Source organism: Lathyrus oleraceus, chromosome 3 (genome assembly GCF_024323335.1).
Source record: "Lathyrus oleraceus cultivar Zhongwan6 chromosome 3, CAAS_Psat_ZW6_1.0, whole genome shotgun sequence".
Lineage (NCBI taxonomy): Eukaryota > Viridiplantae > Streptophyta > Magnoliopsida > Fabales > Fabaceae > Lathyrus > Lathyrus oleraceus.
In genome coordinates, this window is record NC_066581.1 from 312,307,367 (window position 1) to 312,325,962 (window position 18,596).

The following is an 18,596-nucleotide window of genomic DNA, read 5'->3' on the forward strand; positions in this document are numbered from 1 at the left end:
GTTTCCCATGCAAATGTTTTGTTTCCCCGACTGAGTCTTTCCAATTTTTATGGAATTCCTCTGAGTCCCCCAACAGTTTTTAAGTTGTAGCCTGACCTACGTATAACCCTTTTATTCCCCCCCAGAGTCTCTATTTCCCCGATGAGCTTTTCTTACGGAATGCATTGCACTCCTGCGGACTTTCGGCCGCTCTGATTTCTTTTCCTTTGTGGCAACATTTCCCCACAGAGAATTTGCTTTCATATTCATATCATATGCATCATGAGGTCTCTTAGGGATCAAAATTTGTTTCTAGATGTTGTTATTTAAGCCCATTCTACTGAGTCGATACGAAGATTTTAACCTTCACCTCCTCAATTAGAATGTCCTTAAATAGGGGCAGCTGTAAGACCCCAATTTTGATCCTAAGATCCCTCATGCAATTTCATCATATGCATTGGCATTGGGATCATACCCTGACATCCTCCTTACCCCTCTTTCATTGGGTCTGCTTTGGGAGAGATCACCAAGCACTATGTGATTTTATCATACTTGTATATCATCATTTTACTAACCAAAATACCAAAAGTATGTCTTTGCATTTGCCTACTCTTTTGTAGGTAGGGCATGATCATCATTGATCTATCAAGCTCATATCTAGGGTTTAATACCCTCATGGCTAAGAGCACAACCAAGGATTGATTCACAATATATCAAAGCACCATATATGAATCCCAATGGTCTCTACATGTTATATTGATCAAGCATTCTTCAAGAATTTGGAGGTGATTTGCCTTGGAAACCCTAGTTTGACTGGGTATCTTAAGTAACTTCTCCAACAAGATATCTCACTAATTGAACAAATTTATTAAGGGACATTTCAAAATTCATCATCTTATGAATATATGATCTACCATGAGCCAAGAAAGTCAAGAGAATTGGAAGTTAGCAAGTTGGTTGATGGTGGTTGGTCAGATGAATTCATTTGATCAAAACTGGGTCTCCCTAGACCCTATCTCCTACAATTTTCACCATATGAAAATGAGTCCAAGAGAAACGTTACTCTAAATTACATTCCAAACAATCTTCATGTTGAAGTCTAGAGATAATTTTGCTTGGAAAGTCATTTTACATGTTGAAACATTATAGGTCATTTTGTCTAAACCCTAATTTGAAGTCTACTTCCCAAGGCCATAACTTGATCAATTTTTATGAGATGAAATATTTCCAAGTGTAAAAATCAAATTCATGATGTCTACTTCAACTTTGATGTTTGGAGTGAGAGCTAAATCAACTTTTATGAGCATGTGATATGAGGATATATTATAGGTCATTTTTGCCCTATACCATTGAACAAGTGATTTTCCTCAACTTCAAAAATGCATAACTCTATCATTCTAAATCCAAATGATATGAAATTGATTACCATTTTGAATGTATTTTAAATAGATACAAATTTTATGAATACACTTTTCTCATTTGAAGCTCACATAAAAAGTTAAGCAAGGTGGAATATTGAGATATATGACTTAACACTTAGAAACATTTTCAACATGTTGAAATTTCCAAACTTCCACCTCAAAATTCACCATGATACAAGTCCCAAATGGAAAAGTATCCAACATCAAAGTTGTTCCCCTTGATCTTAGCTTTCCAAAGAGTCATATTTCATGCATTTTGGACGAGGTTTCCTAGGGTTGTGCATGGTCTTAACAGGTCTGCATCAAGTGGAAAAATCAAATGTCCAAAACTCCATTTCACATTGTCTTACCATTCAAGCATCATTTGAACTTCAGTACTGTTGCAATTGGATCAAAATGGATTGCTTCATGGGCATATACACGCCCATGCAAGCTTGTGCGTCACATTGCCAAATTTAGCAAATTTTCAAGTGTGCAGTTATCAATCTCAAATGCTATAAATACAAGGCCTTTGAGCTCATTTCAAACACACCTTGCGCACCAACTTTGTCCCCCAATTGAAACCCTCACAATTCAAAGGAAAACCTGAGAATTTTCAACTTGAAAATTGAGTTTGAATCTCACTGTTTGGAGATTCAAAAACTCCAGGATCCAAAGCTTTATTCCATTGCCAAACCACTTCTGCAAGCTCCTCGAGTGTGATCAAGTTAAGTTTGAAGCAAGCAAGATCCAATTTTGCACAGCATTGAAGGTAATTTTCAGAAATCTTCTTCTCTTAGATTCTCACTCAATTCTCATCAATTCTCTTGGGTCTTTGGTTGTCTGAAGCCCTACCAATGTAGGCAAGAATATTGAGTTGCTTTGAGGTTAAATCGAAGCAATTCAGTTGACACACCTCAAAATTCAACTCTTCATATCTTTCTATATATTAGGAGTTAGTTGAAATTGAGGTCAAATTCGTGCTATACGCCATTTTTTCTTTCAGATCATGTCCTCCTTTTTCATTTTTTGATGGTGATGACTGAACCACGTGTTGGACAGGCTCTGAGCCATTGATCTCATTTGAAATGTTTTAATCTCACACGTTGGTTCTGATTACAATTGGTGTGGCACGCTGACTCAAGTGTACCATGGAGCGCGCATTCTCATCCACTTGATCTGCCACCTCAATTAATGAGGGAGATCAAGTGGTCCACGTTTTTTATGATTATTTGAATTTCATTTAATTTATTTTATTTTCATTAATTCATATTAATTTTAATATTGATCCAAAAAATATGAGAGTTTCACCAAAAAAATTTAAAATAAAATTCTCTTTCATATTTTGAATTAAAATCATTTTTTGGATCAATATTAATATTTTTCATGATTTAATTGGTTTTGTGAATATTTTTAATTGTTTAAAAATACTTTTAAGTTTCCAGAAATTCTGAAATTTTTTCTCCAAGATCCTTTGACCTTGTTTGACCTATGATAAATCTCATGGCCATTTCTTTGGTATTTTGATGAGATTTTAGGAATTTGACAAACCATATTTAATTTAATGCATTATTTTTAGTATTTTTAAATTGAATAAATGCCAAATAATTGTGTTGAGCCATTTTAATTGTTTGTATAAGTTTGACTTGTGTTGTTGGACCTTGATCAAGGTTGATTTGACTTTGCTAGGTTAAGATCATTGGATTTAGGGGATTGATGGAATGTATATTCCATCTCCCAAAATGAATGAATGATCTTAATTTGGTAAGAGTCCTTCTTTGTCCAATTTGAGTTTTGACCTATTCTCTTCCTTCTTCATCTAATTCCCCTTCTTTATGCATCCATTTCATTTGGCCTATGATATCTCAAGGTCCTAAGGCTAGTTGATTGAAAAATCAACATAAGTATGGATGAGATTAGGCCACCTCTTTTGCATATTCTTTTTGTGTGTGGTATGTTTCATGAGCATAGTCCATTATATTATGTTTCTAACATGCATTAACACCAAAATTCTATTGCCCGACCTCAAATAGTTGTGACTTCTACATAAGTCCAATTACGATTGCTTAACATAGCGCTAAATTTTTGACACAAAAAGGCATAGCATTCCAGTTAGTGAGATTGTTAGTCTCCCCTCTTTCATGGTATTTGTGGAAACTTGGCCTGTTTTCCTTCCTTCGAAAGATGTCTTGGTTCAAGGATCCATGCTTGTGATAAGTGGGTTGAGTGTTCTCCAAAGAATGCCTTAAAAAATAAATAAAAATAAAAAGCAATACTAACTTCTAACTCATTAACAATTAACATTTAATTTCAAGTCTTTTACTTTTAATGCACTTTATCTTTAAGCCTTATTCATTTACCATTATTCATACTGTAGCGGGGTATTCGTTACCATTAGAGATATTGACTAAATCTAAGGTAAATCATACAAGTCGAGTCGCCACCGCACTTCTATTTATCCAAAGGAATGGTTAGAAAGCGAACAAAAACCTAAAAGTTTTATCGAATCAAAAACTAGTAAAAATGTCAGAGATCTGGGTAAGGGGGTTGGTTATGCAATGGGAAGGTGTTAGGCACCCAAAACATCCTAGGTACTCCTAGGGAGCCCTTTTCACATTGGTTGTAAGGTTGGTATTTTTGTGAAAATTTGTTTGTGCAAACATGATTGAAGAGATGAGAAGAGAATGTACAAGTTTATTTACATTTTTGTGTTTGGATGGATAAACCCATTGCCTACGTACCATCTTTAAAAAGATTAGGATCAAAACCTCGTAGTTCGGGGTAAAAATCTCAAAAGGAGTTAGTGAATTGATTGGCCCAAAAGCCTTAAGGTCTTTTGTTATCCGAGGGAGAAAACTCAACCTAAAACCACAAATCCACCATGTGAGGATAACTTCAACATGCTAGTGAGGGGTTAACCCTATAATAAGCATGGAAGACTCATTGTCCATCACTAAGGATATAGGTGAGTATTACATCTACCTCAAGGATAACTCAAACCTAATAGCTAAAGGTTATGAAAAGTTTAATTAAGAAGGTGGCCATTGAAACCACAAAAAAAAACATTTGAATGGGTTATATTTACCAATGAAAAGTATGTACAAAATGGTCAAATTTGACTTAGAAGTTCAATTCAAAATAAGTGTTATGAAAAGAAAAGTTTGAAAATCCAAAGCATAAGGCTTAGGTTTCTAATGTTTGAAAACAAGTGTTAAGTGTTTGCACAAAAAATTTTGGCTAGGGTTAGAGTGGAGAGAAGAAGAAGAAAGGCTAAAGTCCTAAACATACAAGAGGTGAGGGATAAAGAATAAGACCACAATGGAGTTCCTCTCTTGAGATCATATTGATGATCCAAGTAGCTCCCATCCTTTGGAAATAGCAATCACATAAGCATAAACTCAAGCAATCAACAATCAAGTGAACCCTTGGAAAGCTCCTCAATGCATTTTGGATCTCTCTCACTCATGGCAATGGTTCCTCCATTTGGCTCAATGTTGGAATCCCTAGCATAAAACACACACATCAAAAAGTTCTATAAAAACAAATGAGGAATGGACAATAGGAGTTTAGAAGTTGGTCCTTTCAAAGTCATCTTCAATATTAAGCATTCTAAAGGCCCAATGCCTAGTTGCTCTTTGACTTTTATAGCACTCTAAAGGCCCAATGCCTAGTTGCTCTTTGACTCTAAATTTGCATAGGGAGAGTCCTAAAGTCTAAGTCCATTTGTCCATTTCTTTGCATTTGGTCAACAACAAACAAACAAAACACAAAAGTATATACACAATTATGTGCTTAAGTGAGCAAAAGGCAAATGGCATTAACATAAACATGTGCTCAAATGAGCAAAGGGAAAAGTAAATGAATAATATGTACAAGAATAGTAAATAGCATAAAAGTAAAGTGCAAAAAGTAAATGTTAATGGTTAATAGTTAATGTTAGTAGTTAGTGTGCCATAAGGCAAATTTAGCGCTATGTTAAGCAATCGTAATTGGACTTATGTAAAAGTCACAACTATCTGAGGCCGGTCAATAATAATGTAGGCAACAACAAAAGTTAGAAGTCTTGATTAGTGAACCAAGTTCCAACAACTTGCCATGCCAGAAGAAAAAGAGAATTGATCTTGTATTGGTTTAAGTCCTTTGCATGGTTTAGGAAACAACCTATCCTTAATGCAAAGCCATTCACTTCATCAATCGATCAAGATGAATTAGATTTGAATCAAGGAAGATTAAGTCTCCCTAATCAATGCTAACTTATCAACCTTCAACTCATTGATCAAAAAGAAAAAAGAAGAAGAAGAAGGAGATGAACAATGGAAAAGGAAATGGAAAGAATGAAGTGCATTAGATGAAAAAAGAATGTACCAATCAACAAGTGTTGACCAATGACATTGAGGATCATGGTCAAACAATCAAAAACAGAAGTGAGATGAAGATTGGAGGTCAAGAAATGAACAAAATCTTTTTTGGCATTTTTAATATTCAAAATAAACTTGAATTAAAATATTAAAGAAAGGTCAAACTTCAAAATCACTTCAAATCAACTTTTAAAAGTTCAAGTGATTTATCCTAAGTTCAACAAGGTCAAACAAAGTTTGACAAAAAATTTCAGCATTTTTAAAAGTCAGAAACTATTTTTAATCAATTAAAAATGAATTAAAATAACCTAATTGAACTAAAATCTCAAATAAATCTCAAATCAATTAATAAATTGATGAGAATATTTTTCATAGATCCATCATCATTCAAATAGGTTAGGAAAATATTTTTGTATTTTTTGAATATTAAAAACTATTTAAAATGAATTAAAAATAACCAGAAAAGAGAAAATTCACAAAAAATATCAAATGATGAAATAAAAAATATTAAAAATCATTTTTAGAAACTAGAATTAAAAAGAGAAATAATGAAATTGGTCCCATATTTTTTGGATTAAAAATGAGAGAGTTATGAATTTTTGAAATAAAATGGAATTAAAGAAAATAAAATGGAAATTATGAAAAATCAGAAAAACCACAAGCGTCTGATCAAGCCTCATTAATTGACGTGGCTGATCGGACGCTCCACATGCGCGTGCTCATGGTAGGCCTTAGTCAAAGCAACCACACACTGATTTAAAATAAGTCATAATTTTGGAAGGTGAAGATTAGATCTGGGAATTGCATCCAATGATCCAGATTGAATCTGGCAAAGGGACGGTGGCCAGCGCCACCGTCTTCTCCGGTGAGCTCTGGCGAGACTCAAAAAATGCAGAGATGCAAATGCTCATTAAAATGGACGATCTAGGCACCGTTCGAAAGAGGAAGTGATGTACATCACTCCTGTACCACTCATTTCCACTCTAGATTCCTATAAATAGAGAAATCAGAGATGAAAGCTTGATGGTGTCCATCATGAACTTGCTCGATTTCAAAAATTAAACACACAGCAATGATGCCTTTATAGAGAGGACTTCAGACAACCCAATATTCAGTTCAATAGATCAAAGAAATAGGAGAATCGAAGCAAAAAAACAGTTGACCAAAACCTTTGGGTAGTGAACTTTGAGTCCCTTTCCTTGGTTCCTTTTGCAAAACAGAACTTCTATGGATCAAATGATGAAGGTTTAGGAGCTTTAGATCTGAAGATTCAACCAAATTCAATTGAATTTCAGATCTGAATTTTTTGAAGAAAATGGATTTAGCTCCTTTGGTATGGTTGGGAATTCACTCTTGCAGCATTTCAGGCGCCCTTAGGTTGAGTTTTGAAGTGAGCAAGCATGTCTATTTATAGCTAAATTGGAGGCAAGACAAGGAAATACTCGTGTGCATGAAAGTTGAAGGCCTCCATGCATGGGCCTGTACAGGCGCATGGAGAGCCCAAATCCAATGCCAAATGCAAACTGAAGTATAATTGAGCTGAAATGGACGTGTACATGCAATTGGTTTGGAGTGTGCAATGAGTTTCAAACAAGTTTCCATAATTGCACCAAAATCTTCCCCTCTTCGAAAATGCCACTTGAAAAATTGAAACATAGGCATGTGGGTAATGGTTGGAAAGGTATTAACATGAGGAACAAATGTTATGTTTGACCAAAACTCATTTGGAGTGTGGAAATTTATGAAAACAGACCATGAAGTTCATAGTTCAAAACATGCCTTTGAGAATTTTGCCAAATTGGTCCAACTTCAAGCTCTTATGTTTTGATGATTCAAGCCTCAAATCGAAAAACTTACATAATCAAAGTTGTAGGTCTTTTCAGGGCAATCAAAATGGACTTAAATTTTGCATCATTTGGATTTTTGATGAAGGAGTTATGGGCACTTGAATTTGGACTTTTTTGCCTTTCAATGCATTTGGTCCAAAGTGACCTATAACGTTTTGCATTATCACATGTATTTCCTTTGAGATTTTGAAATTTTGTTCAACATAACATTTGAAGTAGACATCTTAAGCTTTCCAATTCATTTGATCCCATCTCAAAATCATAAAAAAATGAATGAGTTATGTTTTTGGGAAGTTAACCTAAAATTAGGGTTTCAGTCAAAATGACCTATAATGTCTTGGAATGGGAGATGACCTTACAAGCTTCAAATCAATTTTTGATGAACATGAAAGTTGTTCATATTGTCCTTAAGAACATGTTTTCTCTTGGGATCATCTCCATTTGACCAACCCATAAAAAGGTAGGTCTCAGTGCATTTCAAAATAGTCAGATGGATTGACTGATCAACTTCTCAAGTCCACAACTCATATCTTGATGAATTGATGATTGACTGATCAACTTCAAAATATGCATGAAATGATGAATTAAAGAACATCCCTTGATTGTATTTGATCATGGGCTGAGATTGCTTCATGGGCAAGGCACACTTGATACACAGATGAATTAGGGTTTCCTTGGGAGACAAACCTCAAACCCTTTGACTTGCTTTGATCAAAATGATGAATTGAGATACTTGGGAGGCATATTTGATGTATGAGAGCTTTGGGAACCATTACCATGCTTGTTTTCATCTTCTCTTGACCATATCTTTGCACAAAGGACCTCCTTGAAGCTCTTGACCTTGTGATTGCTCAAGCTACAAACAAAAGATGTTAGTGACATATTTTTGTACTTTTGGTTAGTGAATAAAGATGAGAAAAGCAATGATATACAATTCAAGCATACTTGGTGATCTCAAACCACTCACAAGAGGTCCCACCCAAAGGCAAAGGGAAACCAGATGCTTATGATCCTTGAGGCTTTGCAAATGCAATGTTATGAGGCCATGAGGGATCTTAGGGACAAAATTGGGGTCTTACAGATGCCCCTATTTAAGGTCATTCTAGCCGGAGAAGTGAAGGTTAAAATCTTCGTCTCGACGGGGTAGAATGGGCTTAAATAATAACAGAGAGACGAATTTTGGTCCCTAAGAGACCTCATGATGCAAATGTATGTATGCAAAAGGTAGTACTCTGTGGAGATATGTGTCCACAAAGAAAGAAAAGAAATCAGGAGGAGCTGATAATCCATATGAGTAATTTACTCCATGGGACAGAGACTCTAGAAGTGTCATGGGGATAGAAGAGGGGATACATTGCGTGAGCAGGGCACGACTCAAAACTTGGGGAGCAGAATTCCAAAAGGAATAAATCCATGGAAAGACTCGAGCTGACTCGAAGATGCATGTATTGGGGAATATGCCAATACAGCAAAAAAATTATCCACTTCGGATATTTCAGATGAAAATCCGGACTCAGGCTGGGAGAATCCACTAAGGGACCTCGCTGGGGAAAACCCAAACAAAAACTCCTCTGAGGAAGCAACGGGATGAGGTATTACCGGTTACTGGGTAATAAGCTCAAAGAGACATATGATATGAACACCGGTATAAGGGTGAGAGATACAACATGCTCGGGAAGAATGAATATCTAAGACCGGTATAAGGGTGAGAGATATCAAACATCCAAAATCATCTGAGGAAGACCTAAAAAGGTATACTTCAGCTCAGGAAAATCTGACTCCGCAGGGGACAAAAGTCATAATAGGGAGCAGGGAGGAAGGAACACCAGGGATACCGGTTACTGGGCATATAATAGGTGTCCAACCAAAGCGTGAATTAGGGAATATTCCCAAGACACTCATCATCCAAAAGAGGGCTAAAAGCAAACTCGATTATAGGATGGACATTCGATTCCAATAAAAAAGGGATACGAATCTTACTCGACTGGGGAAGAACAAAAGGCTTCGACCGAAGAGTGCATGAGGTATATTATCTATTACCGTTAGAACATAGATAACATACTCGCATGGAAGATTATCCGCAACCTGTTACTGGGTTAATAAGGGATAAATCGACCGAAGGGAGAGGACACCGAGATACCAAATACTAGGTATACAGTGATGACCAATCCAGGGGGAAGAAACAAACATTACCAACAAAAAGGGTAAATGAAAGATGACTTGCTGGGGATAAATTGCTTTATCCGAGCAATTATCCAAGAGATATATCACCGGGTGTGAAAGACTTATCAATACCGAATATTGGATAATGATAACCGTCAAGGAGGGGATTACATCTACCGGATACTGGGTAGAAAACCACGGACAAGTAACCGCCATCGATTAAGATGAACAAAAGGTTAACTCTGCAAGAGGATGAAGTAGGGTTTACAACTACCGGTATAAAGGTAGAAAACCACAGATTCCGCCGGGGTGAAGATGGATAATTACTGGTTACTGAGCAGCTATTCATCTATACCACAGGGGAGTGCAGGGAACAGTCATAAGAGGCCAGTCTAGGATCAAACTAGATAGGCACGATGAAACAAAGTTTGTCCCTATGAGGATATAACTCAATGGGGAAGTCCATCCCAATATGTGTGTTGGGAGGCAACAAAAACAACCATTATCCACAAGGATATAACTCGGTGGGGAATATGGAAGGAAAGATAGACACTTTCTGCCTAAGGGGCTGACTCTATATGGGGAGATCAGACACCGACATCTGCTTGGGGAAATGTATTACCAACTAGCAGGGGATAACAAACAAAGATATATGGCAAAGAATGCAATCATGAATATCTGAATGTTTGAAAATTATATGCACTCATGCGTGGTTTATGTATGATGAATACTGACAAACAGACATTTCTAACACAAACATGGTCCAAGGAATAAGTACACAAACGTCCGGTACTACATCTCGAGAGAGAAAGCCAGGACCACAGAGATCTCTGCAGGGAAATGAGCATCCATCATTCCAACTGGGGCAAAGTCGTTACACAGATGAGCTCCGATGTAGAAGCAGCTCTACTGGGGAAGTTATCCAAGAGGAGGATGGAACTCTGTGGGGAACAACCGCCAAAATCAGAAGTTTTCAAGGGTCATCAAATACTGTCCCAAATAATGAGATCACATCTGCTGAGGAAGGAGAGATGAATAATCTTATCCAACACTCTGCTTGAGAGAAAGAACCGATAAAAGGTTTCGGAGGAAGAGGACACAAGCATGCTAGGAACATGAAAAATGTCTTACCCTGTCGAGAATCTTACCATCCTTGGGAGAGCACTGAAGACATCCACAGTATCCCTTTGTCATTGTGAATATTCACCTTGTTTAAAACCAAATTATGAACGATTTGATTAAAACAATGATATTTTTTTCAATTAAAACATGTAAAACATTTGTTGAAATAGAAACAAATAAGAATGCAAATAATTGGATAAAGGCTCAAATTTATTTGATGGAATGGTAGTTTGCAGATGGCAAGACTCTATAGATCTTTACAAATTTGAAATTGGTGATATATATATTGGAAAAGGGCTACATTGAACATAATGACCATTTCTCCACCAATTCTGAATCCGATGTATTTGAAACCTTGGTTGATGATGAATGAGTGAGAATCTTTGACGGATGACAGTTGTAGAACAAAGTCTTGTTAGGATGCAGTTACTTGCCAAATCCCTATTATTTTGCCTAGATTGCCCCAGGGTGAGGTACTCAATCTAGCGGGATATATACATTCATTTTTTATGTCTCTAACTTTTGCTTGGATCGCCCTTTCAGGTTTTCAATCCACCGAGACGCTCATTTTTGCCTAAGTCGCCCTTTCAGGTTTTCAACTTAGCGAGCCATTCTGTTTTTATTTTTAGGCGAAGTATTTCTTGACTGCATCTGAATTCACAGGACGAGTGAAATCCTCCCCATCCATAGTTGTGAGTATCAATGCACCGCCTGAAAAGGCTCTCTTAACAACATATGGACCTTCATAGTTTGGAGTCCACTTGCCCCTGGAATCGGGCGTGAAAGACAAGACTTTCTTGAGCACAAGGTCACCTTCTCGGAACACACACCTTCTTATCAAAGGCTTTCTTCATCCTTTGCTGATATAACTGACTATGGCACATGGCAGTCAATCTCTTTTCTTCTATCAAATTCAGCTGGTCATAACGACTCTGAACCCATTCAGCATCAGTCAACTTGGCTTCCATTAAGACTCTCATTGATGGGATCTCCACCTCTACTGGGAGAACAACCTCCATGCCATAAACAAGAGAGAAATGGGTTGCCCATGTTTAAGTGCGGACAGATGTACGATATCCATGTAAAGCAAATGGCAGCATCTCATGCCAATCTTTATACGTGACAACCATCTTCTGGATAATTTTCTTGATATTCTTATTAGCAGCTTCAACAACCCCATTCATCTTGGGTCTGTAAGGAGAAGAATTATGATGTGAAATCTTGAACTTACTACATAACTCTTTCATCATCTTGTTATTCAAATTAGATCCATTAGCAGTAATGATCTTATCTGGAACACCATATCGGCATATGAGTTGATTCTTGATAAACTTCACAACCACCTGCCTGGTCACATTTGCGTATCATGCCGCTTCAACCCACTTAGTGAAGTAATCAATTGCTACGAGAATAAATCTGTGTCCATTGGACGCTTTCGGCTCTATCATGCCAATCATGTCGATTCCCCACATAGAGAAAGGCCATGGTGATGAAATCACATTCAGAAGTGTCGGAGGAATATGAATCTTATCCGCATAAATCTGACACTTATGACATTTCTTCACATATTTACAGCAGTCAGACTCCATTGTCAGCCAATAGTAGCCTGCTCTCAACATCTTTCTAGCCATGGCATGTCCATTGGAATGAGTACCAATTGAACCCTCATGGACCTCAGTCATCAACGGGTCTGCTTCGTGTCTATCCACGCATCTGAGCAGCACCATGTCAAAATTTCTCTTATAAAGCACATCACCATTGAGGTAGAAACTTCCTGATAATCTCCTCAGAGTCTTCTTATCTTTCACAGATGCCCCAGGCGGGTAAATCTGGCTCTGAAGGAAACACTTGATGTCATAATACCATGGCTTATCATCTTTTACTTCTTCTACTGCAAATACATGAGCTGGTCTATCCAAGCGCATCACAGGGATATTGGGAACTTCATTCCAAAGTCTTACCACAATCATTGAAGCAAGTGTAGCAAAAGCATCTACCGTCCGATTCTCATCTCGAGGAATATGATGGAAGTCAACCTCAGTAAAGAATGTTGAAATCCTCCTCGCATAATCCCTATATGGAATGAGGCCAGGATGATTCGTTTCCTATTCACCCTTAATCTGATTAACAACGAGGGTCGAATCACCATAAACATCGAGGTGTTTGATCCTAAGATCAATGCACTCCTCCAATCCCATAATACAAGCTTCATACTCAGCCATATTATTCGTGCATTTGAAAGTTAGCCTTGCTGTAAAAGGAAAATGTGTGCCCTGAGGAGTAATAATCACTGCCCCAATACCATTTCCATATTGATTTACAGTGCCATCAAATACCATACTCCATCTGGAACCAGGCTCTGGCCCTTCATCGAGCGTAGGCTCATCACGATCTTTCATTTTCAAATACAGAATCTCCTCATCTGGGAAGTCATACTGAACGGACTGATAATCCTCAATCGGCTGATGTGTTAGGCGGTCAGCCAAGATACTACCTTTAATAGCCTTCTGAGCTCGATACTCAATATCATACTCAGATAACAACATCTGCCAACGGGAAATCCTCCTAGTTAAAGCAGGCTTCTCGAAGATATACTTAATTGGATCCATTCTGGATATCAACCAAGTCGTATGATTTAATATATGACGTAAGCGCTTAGCAGCCCAAGCCAAAGCACAACATGTTTTCTCAAGCATTGAGTATCGGGACTCGCAATCGGTAAACTTCTTACTCAAATAGTAGATGGCATACTCTTTCTTTCCTGATTCGTCTTGCTGACTAAGGACACAACCCATTGAGTCTTCAAGAACTGTCAGATACATAATCAATGGTCTTCCCTCTACCGGCGGAGACAGAATCGGAGGCTCAGAAAAATACTCTTTAATACTGTCAAAAGCTTTCTGGAAATCCTCGGTCCAATCATGGGACTGATCTTTCAGGAGGAGCTTGAATATCGGTGCACATGTGGCAGTCATGTGTGATATGAATCTGGAAATGTAATTCAAGCGACCAAGAAAACCTCGGACTTGCTTCTCAGTTTTGGGCGCAGGAATCTCTTGTATTGCTTTGACCTTTGCAGGATCAACCTCAATACCTCTTTCCCTAACAATAAAGCCCAATAGCTTGCCAGAACGGACTTCAAATGTACACTTGTTGGGATTCAGACGAAGCTTGTACTTCCTTAAACGCTGAAAAAGCTTTAACAAGTGCTCTATATGCTCAACTTCCATTCTCGACTTAGCAATCATATCATCAACATATACCTCGATCTCCTTATGCATCATATCATGAAACAAGGTAGTCATAGCTCGTTGATACGTGGCTCCGGCGTTCTTCAAACCGAAGGGCATCACTCGATAACAGAATGTTCCCCAAGGTGTGATGAATGTTGTCTTCTCCATATCCTCGGGTGCCATTTTAATCTGATTATATCCGGAAAATCTGTCCATAAATGAGAAGACATTGAATTTAGCTGTATTATCTACCAACATATCAATGTGTGGTAGAGGGAAATCATCTTTCGGACTAGCTTTACTCAAGTCTCTATAGTCCACACACATTCGGACTTTTCCATAAGGCACGGGCACAATATTGGCCACCCATTGAGGATATGTAGAAGTCACCAAAAACCCCGTATCAATTTGCTTCTGAACTTCCTCTTTAATCTTTATTTCCATATCGAGATGAGTTCTCCTGAGCTTCTGCTTCATGGGCACGCACTCAGGCTTCAAAGGTAGGAAATGTTGCACGATATCAGTATCTAGACCAGGCATGTCTTCATATGACCAGGCAAAGACGTCAACATATTCTCGTAGCAACTCAATCAACCCCTTCTTAACAGATTCTTCCAGGAGTGCCCCAATCTTCACTTCTCGCACACAATCTTCAGACCCTAAATTGACTGTTTCCAGATTCTCAAGATGCGGCTGAATGATCTTCTCTTCATGCTCAAGTAGACGAGTAATCTCGTCAGGAATCTCTTCAATATCATCTTCTTCCGCCTCAAATACAGGGAATTCAAAGTTGGGAGATGGTGTTGGATTATTATGTTCAATGGGTTTGATCAACCTGCATAATGATTTTGGATATAAAAAGCTTTTAGAATTCAAGCAAGGCAAATCATTATGCAGATGAAAAGATTGAATTTATTCTTATTTTTAGGGTTTTTTTTGTGATCACCAATTTCATGCAAAAAGCGAAAAGGGAAAATGATTGGAAAAATAAACATTTAACATGAATTTATTGAATGAAAGTGTCATTGCATTTATGTGCCAACAATGTCATCACTTCTCCTTTTGGCATGGGAGAAGGGTTTTCAAACATAATGAACATTACTTTGACTTCTGGATAACTGTTGGAATATCCACAGCGACCCAATTATTGCAGATCCCTCCAGGGATGATGAAGTTGCCAGAATCCTCTTCGTCCTCTTCCAAAATGGCATCAGCCTCTTCATCCTGACCAGTGTGGATGAAACATCCACTCTTGAACAAACCTTGCTTGTTGAAGACCCCAGAAGAATAGCCTATGCCAGCCCGGGACTTGTTGTCTTCTAACTCAATCATTTGCCCCAATCCAGCAGTTGCACCATGCTCAATGGCCAACTTCGCATCTTTGTAGGAAGCAAATGAAGAAGTTCTCTTCTCAACAGGTTCAGCAATAGATAAAGCTTGGAAGGGAGTTCCAACTTCATCCTCGACATCTATATAAGATAAGGAAGACAAATGGCTAACCATGAGAGCCTTTTCTCCCCCTACCACCACCAGCTTCCTGTTCTTTACGAATTTCAATTTCTGATGTAGGGTGGATGTCACAGCGCCTGCCTCGTGAATCCATGGTCTTCCTAAGAGACAGCTATACGATGGGTGAATGTCCATAACCTGGAAGGTAATCTGGAAATCACTTGGTTCGATTTTGACTGGAAGATCAACCTCACCAATCACAGTTTTGCGAGACCCATCGAAAGCCTTCACAACTACCCCACTCTGCCTCATGGGAGGCCCTTGATATGACAACTTTGCGAGAGTGGTCTTTGACAATACATTCAACGATGACCCAGTGTCCACCAACACATTGGACATGGCGTCATCTTTGCAACTCATAGATATATGTAATGCCAAGTTGTGGTCTCTTCCCTCCTCGGGGAGATCAGAGTCACAAAAACTCAAATTGTTACAAGCGGTGATGTTTGTACCAATGCTATCAAACTATTCTAGAGTGACATCGTGATCTACGTATGCCACATCCAACACCTTCTACAGAGCCTCCCAGTGTGGTTCTGAATTCAAAAGTAGTGATAACACAGATATTTTGGATGGCGTTTGTAGAAGCTGGTCTACAACATTGTACTCGCTCCTTTTGATGAGCCTCAGCATCTCATCACAATCTTCTTTCGTATTTCCACTCGGGCCAACAGAAGCAAGAGTTTTCAACATGGAGGCGGGCTTAGCAACAAGTGCCGGATTCGGAGTGCTCACAGCATTCTCAATCGGTCGTTCAACAAAATCAGCGTCAACCCTTCCTCGAGCATCAGCCTGAGGCTTCAACGGAGCTGAAAACACACGACCGCTACGGGTCAAACCAGTGACGTCAGCAATGTTTACAACAGACGAAGAGGGCAAGGGTACCTCTTTCCTACTTTCCAATGCTACAGCATTGTAGCGATAAGGAACCGCCTTCTCGGAGGAGTACGGTACAGGTTCGGCTGGCTTGATAGTCAGAGCTGGAGAAACCTTCTGCTTGCTACCATCATACTTGATGATAACAGGCTCAGGTATCCGGAATACCGGAGAAATTACGTTGACTTCAAACTCATCTTCGTCAACATTTCTATTTTGAAGGATCTCGATGACTCCTTCGTCCAATATCTCTTGAACATCTCTGCGCACCTGGCGACATCCTCTCTGATTGACAGAACAAACTCTGCATCTATCATGGTCATGCTCATAATGGCTATAATCACACAGCAAGCGATGCAACTCGACCAGCGATTGCCGGATATGGATGACATATTTAACTTTGTACTTGCCAGGACAGCCCTAGACCATATTAACGGACTTCCCATGCTCATGCAATGGGTTCTTCTTCACATTCGGACCTACGTCCTCGAAAAACAAAATCCCGTTTCTCACAAGGTCTTGCACCTTGGTCTTCAAGGGATAACAATTCTCCACATCGTGTCCAGGAGCACCAGAATGATACACACAATGAAGCTCAGGCTTGTACCACCACTGGGGGTTAGCAGGTACAGCGGGAGGGTCTCGCGGAGTGATTAACTTTCTATCAATCAGAGATGGATAGAGTTCAGCATAAGTCATCGGAATTGGATCAAAGGTGACCCTCTTCCTCTCATAGTTGTTGCTGGCATTGTTGTTGTTATTTCGAGGCTGGTAGGCCTGCTGTTGTGGACGCTGTTGTTGTTGTTGATATTGCTGAGTTTGCGGTTGTTGATAATGTTGAGCTTCCCTGAAAGCAGGTGTTATATGAGCCACCTGATGCTGATTATTGACTGGGCGAGCAATCTTCCTCTCCACATAGGGGCTTCTCTTGACATGGGAAGACACAGCATGTGCCTCTCCCTCCTTCTTCTTTGCAAAGCTTCCATATCTCTTTGCTGAAGAGCCTTCCTCTCGAGTTAAGCGTCCTTCACGGACCCCTTCTTCCAATCTCATCCCCATATTCACCATCTCGGTGAAGTCTGAGGGAGCACTGGCTATCATCTTCTCATAGAAGAACGAGCTCAAGGTCTTTAAGAAGATCTTGGTCATCTCTTTCTCCTCAAGGGGTGGCACTATCTGAGCTGCCAATTCGCGCCACCTCTGGGCGTATTCTTTGAAGGTCTCTTTCTCTTTCTGGTACATCGCCCTCAACTGGTCCCTATCAGGAGCCATATCCACATTATATTTATATTGCTTGACGAAGGCCTCACCAAGATCATTGAAAGAGCGGATGTTCGAACTTTCCAGACCCATGTACCACCGGAGCGCGGCACCGGACAGACTGTCCTGGAAATAGTGGATGAGCAATTGATCATTATCCGCTTGTGTCGACATCTTGCGAGCATGCATTACAAGATGACTAAGAGGGCATATGTTTCCCTTATACTTCTCAAAGTCAGGCACTTTGAATTTAATAGGGATCTTTACGTTGGGCACAAGGCACAACTCAGCAGCACTCTTACCAAAGAGATCTTTCCCCCTCAAAGTCTTCAGTTCCTTACGAAGCTCAAGGAATTGGTCTTTCATGTCATCCATCTTCTCATAAACGTCTGGGCCCTCTGATGGCTCAGAGTGGTAGATGGTATCTTCAACCCTTGGTAAAGTATGCACGACAGGAGGTGGCACGGACATGACCGGGCTAGATGCCGGCAAAGAAGTAAGAGTTGGAGCAAAACCCTCTGGCATAAAGTTGGCGGGCATTCCCCAAGGGAACCTGGCTGGCATAGATGGCGCAAAGTGGGTTGTTGCAGCAGGCACAGTAGAAGTTACGATCTCAGAAATGACCGTCCTCTGGGGAGGAGTTGAGGGTGTTGGAGAAGACTGGCTCTGGGCAGCCAAGAATGACTCCATCAGGGCAGTCAGTCTGGCTACTTCCTCTTTCAGCTCGCGGTTCTCTTGTTCCAAATGATCCATCAGTCTCGAAGAATTGGCTCTCGTGTAGTACCGGTGAGTCAACTTGTCTTTGGAATAAATGAAGAACACAGAGTTAGACCATAGGACAAGAAGCCT